Genomic DNA, 6,976 nt, shown 5'->3' with positions numbered 1-6,976 from the left:
TTTTAAAAAGCTTTCTTATAGGGGTGCCTGGGTGGCTCAGTGGGTTAAAGCCTCTGCCTTCCGCTCAGGTCATGATCTCAGGGTCCTGGGATCAAGCCCTGAATCCGGCTCTCTGCTCAGTGGGGAGCCTGCTTCCTCCTCTCTCTATGCCTGCTGCTCTGCCTACTTGTGATCTCTCTCTGTCAAATAAATAAATAAAATTAAAAAAAAAAAAAAAGAAAACAGGTATAGCTACTATTAAAAAAAAGGGGAGGGGTGCCTGGGTGGCTCAGTGGGTTAAGCCTCTGCCTTTGGCTTGGGTCATGATCTCAGGGTCCTGGGATCGAGCCCTGCATCAGGCTCTCTGCTCAGCTGGGAGCCTGCTTCCCCCTCTCTCTTTGCCTGCCTCTCTGCCTACTTATGACCTCTCTCTCTCTGTCAAATAAATAAATAAAATCTAAGGGAAAAAAAAGCTTTCTTATATGTGTTATCCAGCAACTTTGGCTTACATCTCATTGGCCAGAGTTTCACATGGCTACCCTTAGCTGCAAGGGAACACAGGAAACATGAATTATTTTACTAAAAAAGTAGAGGAGAATGGAGGTTTTTTTTTTAAAGTTTTTAATTGATTGATTGATTGATTGATTTAAAAGTAGGCCCCATGCCCAGTGCAGAGCCCAGTGCCGGGGTCAAACTCATGACCCTGAGATCAAGACACTGAGATAAAGACCTGAGCTGAGATCAAGACTCAGATGCCCAACTGACGGAGCCATCCAAGTGCCCCTTAAGTTTATATTTTAATCACCCACTGTTCATCATGATAAGTCTATTCCTTATCCCCTTTACCTATTTCACCCATCTCCCCACCTCTCTCACTTCTGGTAACCATCAGTTTTTCTCTTTGTAGTTAAGAGCCTGTTTCTTGGTTTGTCTCTTTTTCTGCTTTGCTCATTTGTTTTGTTTCTTAAATTCCGCATATGAGTAAAATCATATAGTATTTGTCATTCTCTGACTAACTTATTTCACTTAGCATTATACTCTCTAACTTCATCCATGTCATTCCAGTTAGCAAGATTTCATTCTTTTTTATGACTGAATTATACACACACACACACACATCTATATCTATCTATCTATCTATATCTCACATCTTTTTTATCCACTCATCCATTGATGGGACACCTGGGCTGCTTCCGTATCTTGGCTATTGTAAATAATGCTGCCATAAACAGAGGGGTGTCTGTATCCCTTTGAATTAGTGTTTTTGTATTCTTTGGGTAAATACCCAGTAATGCCGAGAATGGAGTTTAGACAGGTGACTACTAGACTCTGCAGCGGTACCTCCCCTTAGCTACTCAATATCTCTCATGTGGCTATTCGTGTTCCAGCAATATATACTTATTTATTTATGTAATCTCTGCAACCAGCGTGGGACTCAAACTCATGACTCAAAGATCAAAAGTCACATACTCTACCAACTGAGCCAGGTGCCCCTAGCAACCTATGAACCAAAGACAAATTATCAACTTCCAATTCATCTTATTCCACAATGGTGGAATAAGAAAAATTAACCATAAGCAAAGATCTCTTTTTTTCAGCAGAGCATAGGAAACACCCAGGAGTTGCTAGTCACCAGCCCATAGACCATTGAGTGGTTTGCTTATGCTCTCATCCCTTGAACCTGGATATGCCAATGTTTCGCTGAACAATATAGAGAGCAGAAGTGATTCTTTGTAACCTCTAAGGCTAGATCCTGAAAGGTAATGCAGCTTTTGCCTAGTTTGCTGAAACACTGATTCTAGGACCAAGTTAGCACTCCAGCTGTCTGGAGGCCACCATCTTGTGAGGAACCCCAAAGTAGCCTACACAGACAACCCTTGAGAAGCCCCAAGAATATACAAAGTGAAATGCCCAATCATCCCCTGGCTGTTCCAGCTCCAGCTGTGTGACTCCTACCACACCAGACACCCTGACCCAGGGTGCCCAGCAAAACCCTTTGGAGCCACAGAAGCTGTGGGGATAATAAATGATTGTTATTTTTAAGTTTTGGAGTAATGTGTTAGACAGCAATAGATATGAGGAATAACAGGTAGGTGCCCTGACGGAAGAATTAGTTCCTTAGTTGGTCATTGGTCTGTCTGGCTTACCCTTGTTCTGCCCCTTGGGAAAATCTCCAATGCTCTCCATGGACTCTTGCTCTGCCCTCAGGGAGGTGGTTCTTTGCCTACCATCCCTCAAAGCCCACCTGAAGGGGCCCCAGTGGGGGATACTCTCCTTAAAGACCACGCAGTTTGGGCAGCCACCTCTAGAGGGAGCTACTTCCGAGTTGTGGATCCCGGATGCTTTAGTTTATAGCCATAGGGTGAGGCAGGCCAGGTGGGGATGTTTGTTTGTTTTTGTTTTTGTTAACATATTTTCCTGAAAGAATTAGTAGGCTTCCAGTCAATTCTTAAACATGAGTTACCGTGGCAAATGTATCATACTGAGGCGAGGCTAGAAACTCATATTTTGCATATTGGCAGCTGTGTCATCCCCCCAACCCCACCCCTGAAACGCTGCCAATTGTTGGAGGCTTGATAGGGAAGATGACACCGTTACTCGGATCTTCGCAGGGAGTCTTGCACCATGGTCAAGTCCGGCACAGAACTCTTAAGCAAAAGTGCTTGAAAGAGTGTTATCTCCTGGTGAGTGACTGTTTAGCAGCCGCCATTTTGAACTGCTTCAATTCGGGTTAGAGAAGCAGTTGTCTTTTTCAGTCCAGCAGCCTCCATATAAAAGACACTCTCCCTCAAACTTTTATGTTCCTGAGTGTTTGTGTGTGTGTGTGTGTGTGTGTGTGGAGAGAGAGAGATAATGCTTTCCTTAGCAGTGTTATTTCCCTTCCCTTTCTTTATGTTTACAGACTGGTTCAAGCATAGTTTCATGTCTCATGCACAATTTTGCTAAAAGCAGCACCAACAAACCAGAACATGAAACCCTTACTCAATGGCTCTCTAAGATGCAATGGGCAACTAACTCTTGGCCCAAATGGTTTGCAAGTACTAGGGGCTGCTAGCTTTCCAGCCTGCAGTGGAACGGATCCTCCCTAAACGACAGGTGACATGCTTCCCATAAGCAAATGCCGCATTTTACATACCACTCCACTTCCATCAGTTTGGGACTGCATTTATGTTTGTTATTGAGACTGGAAACAGACACTTAAATGAGCAGAAGTTAATTTTTCTCTCAAGGTAATGAAGCCCGGATGTAGATCGCCCAGTGCTGCTGACATAGCATCGTGGTGGGGGGGATTGGGGGGATGGTCCTCAGCTTCCCTGTTTACCATCCTCAGCCTGGTTTTTCCATCTGCATCTTGCCTCCAGATCACAAGATCCTTCAACCATCACGTCTGTGCTCCAGACAGGAACAGAAAGTGGGGAGAAGGGAAAAAGGATTGAAAGGATTAAAGAGGGTATATGCCAGCTGTCTGCCCTTTCTTTCTTCCTTCCTTCCTTTCTTGTTTAAGATTTTGTCAGCGAGAGTAGGAGCAGGGGAAGCTGCAGACAGAGGAAGAAGCAGGCTCCACTAAGCAGGGAGCAGGATGTGGGACTCAATCCCAGGATGCTGGAATCATGACTAGAGTGGAAGGCAGACACTTAACCAACTGAGCTACCCAGGCATCCCTGCCCCTTCTTTAAAGGAGCATTTCTGGAAGATTCATCCAGTAAACACCACTCACGGCTTTTGTGTTGTTGGGTCCCCCCAAAATTGGGTACCCCAATAATGGGTCTGTGATTAAAGGAGCGAGACTGATACAAAGCGAAGGTCGAGCAAAGCTTTATTTCGCTTCAAGCATCAGGAATCAGAGCAACCGTCAAAAAGACCAGTTGGGGCCGCCCCTACAGAGAGGACGACCCCTCCCTGCTTTCCAGACTAACTTTTATAGAGTAAAGGCCTGTGGTTGGGCCTGGCCACACACAGGTGGCCAATGAGATTGTAACACACACACAGGAAACTCCACAGTGATGCTAGGCGACCAACTGAATTACAATTTACCCTAGTAGACATTTGATTTAGCCTATCATACCTTGGTTAGGATTGGCGCCAAAAGGCTCCCAAAGGGCGGGGGCCCATACTCCTTGGTAGCTAGGAGACAGTATGTGCCCCCACTGATTGAATACCTCCACCTGGTGACCCACCCTTGCACTTGGACTTTGTTACCTGGGACTAGTTTCCCGGACTTGCTTTTAAATAAGTTCCCCTGGGGTGGGGGCGGGCAAGGTCAATTTAAGCTTTACAGCAAAATGGCAGTTCAACCGGGGTGGGGCTGCTCTGGCTGAATAGGCCCTTACAGTGTGTTTGTGTACATAGAATGTAGTCTCATAGTCACAAGTAGCTGTAAGAGGTGGAAAATAACAAGTTATGTTGCCACCCAAGATAATAGGGGCATGAGCAAACTTTTGGGATTGATGAATATGATCTTCTTGATGGTGGTGATGGTTTTATGAGTGTGTACTAAGTTGAAACTTTTCAAACTACATTTTAAATATGTGCAGCTTATTGTATGTCAGGTGTACCTCAATAAATCTGTTTAAAATATATGTGTTCTAGAAAAAAATGTATTCTCTAGTAATTGGCTGCAGGGTTTTATATAAGTTCATTAGGTCCAAACCTTTGGTTGTGTTGCTCAGATCTTCTATGTTCTTTTTTTTTTTTTCTTTTTTGAAGATTTTATTTATTTGACAGAGAGACACAGTGAGAGAGGGAACACAAGCAGGGGGAGTCAGAGAGGGAGAAGCAGGCTTCCCACTGAGCAGGGAGCCCGATGTGGGGCTCGATCCCAGGACGCTGGGATCATGACCTGAACCAAGGGCAGATGCCTAATGACTGAGCCACCCAGGCGCCTCCCTAGTTTTTATTTTTAAGTTACAATTTGTAACTTCTATATACTTAATGAAGAACATACCCACGTCTATGTTTTTTCTATTTTCCTGATCCATCAATTAACTGAGGGATCTATGTTAAGATTTCCCACAACTGGGTGGATTCATCCATTTCTCCAGGGCGTTTTGTCAATTTTTTCTTGATAAGATTGAAACTGTATTATTAAGAACATATAGATTTATAATTATTGTGTCTTTGTAGTGAATTGAAATTTATATCAACGTAGTAGCTCTTTTTACCTGTGGGTACTTCTGTCATAAATTTTATTTCATTTTATCTGGTATTAATATATTTACACTAGCTTTCTTTTGGTTGTATTTGCCTGGTACATATATATTTTCTGTTCTACTTTTAGGCCTTATATTTCTTATTAGGTATGTCTCTTATAATTAATATATATAGCTGGGTATTAATTTTTATTTAGTCTAGTAAGTAAAAACTGCCTTCTTACTGGAGAATTCACTTTATTTACATTGATTGTAATTGGGATATCATTGGATTCATTTCTAGCAAATTTTTTTGGTGGTTTTTATGCGTCCAGAATTTTCCTAAGCCTTTTATTTATTCTCCTTTCTTGTCTTCTTTTGGGCTATTTGAGTCCCCGTCCATTCCTTTTTTTCTCCCTACGTACTTGGAAATTATATACTCTGCTTCTGTTCTAGTGATATTTAAATGAAAATTTTTATTTTGTTTTTTATTTTTCTTGTTATTTTGTTGTTGTTAAAGATTTTATTTTTAAGTAATTTCTACATCCATTGTGGGGCTTGAACTCACAACCCCGAGATCAAGAGTCACACGGTCCACTGACTGACCCAGCCAGGTGCCCCTAAATGAAAATTTTAACATGAACATTTAATTTAACAATCAAAATTAAAACCTTAAGAGTAACTTTAATCAGTCCCTCCCAACCAATATACAGTTAAGCTCAAGATTTTATAAAGTTCTGTCTTTTCTAGTTTTACATTTGATTTTTTAAAAAAGATTTAGTTTTTTTATTTGTCAGAGAGAGAGCGAGAGAGAGAATGAGAGAGAGATAGAGAGGGAGAGGCAGGCAGAGGGAGATGCAGGCTCCCTGCAGAGCAGGCTCCATCTCCGGATCCTGGGATCATGACTTAAACTGAAGGCAACCGCTTAATGGACTGAGCCACCCAGGCACCTCCCTAGTTTTTATTGTTAAGTTACAATTTGGACGTAAACAGTTACAATACTTATGAACAACACATCCCAGCCCATTCTCCCCGTTTCCCATTTCAACCACTTTCAACTCCTGTTTCCCGTAGGGTTTTGGTTTTTTTTTTTAAGATTTTATTTATTTATTTGACAGACAAGAGATCACAAGTAGGCAGGGAGGCAGGCAGAGGGGGAGGGGGAAGCAGGCTCCCCACTGAGCAGAGAGCCAGATGCGGGGCTCCATCCCAGTACCCTGGGATCATGACCTGAGCTAAAGGCAGAGGCTTTAACCCACTGAGCCACCCAGACCTGTTTCCCGTAGTTTACCAGTTATCTCCATATCCCTAAATAACATCTTATATTATGAATACTTTATTTTTTACTTTATAATATTATGCATGGTTTTCTAAAATGAAAGAGGAGGATCTTCCATAGCCTCTGCCTCCCTCCCCCACTTCCTCCATATAACAACTTTGGTTAAAGGACTATTCAGAACTGTCATTATTTTGACTACGTAAATGCTATTCATAGATGTGTCCTGAGATATTTTTCCTTCCTTGGAGTGTTTTTGTCTTCTACTTATTACCAGCTGACTCCAAACTCTTCTCCAACTGTCTACATTTCATCTGAAAGCACTCAATCTCACCTTCCCACGGAAGTCTTTCCTGGGGGCTCCTGGGCCGATTCTCTCTGACTTCTTTGCCTTCTTCCCTGTGACCTCCCCTCACTCTCATCCTGCAATTCTCTGGCTTCTTGCCTATGTCGAATCCCATTTCCCACATTCCACCGGACTTCATTCTTGGTTTACTCTCTCTTGCTTTGGTGGGCCAAAGCCTCCAGTTTTCTTCGAAGAGTTGTTCTAGCCCAACCAGCCAACCGCTAGTTTGGGCTTCTTGGCTTATCT

Source organism: Enhydra lutris, unplaced genomic scaffold, assembly GCF_002288905.1.
Source record: "Enhydra lutris kenyoni isolate GAN:26980312 unplaced genomic scaffold, ASM228890v2 scaffoldscaffold88, whole genome shotgun sequence".
Classification (NCBI taxonomy): domain Eukaryota; kingdom Metazoa; phylum Chordata; class Mammalia; order Carnivora; family Mustelidae; genus Enhydra; species Enhydra lutris.
Note: the sequence above shows the minus strand (reverse complement) of the source record.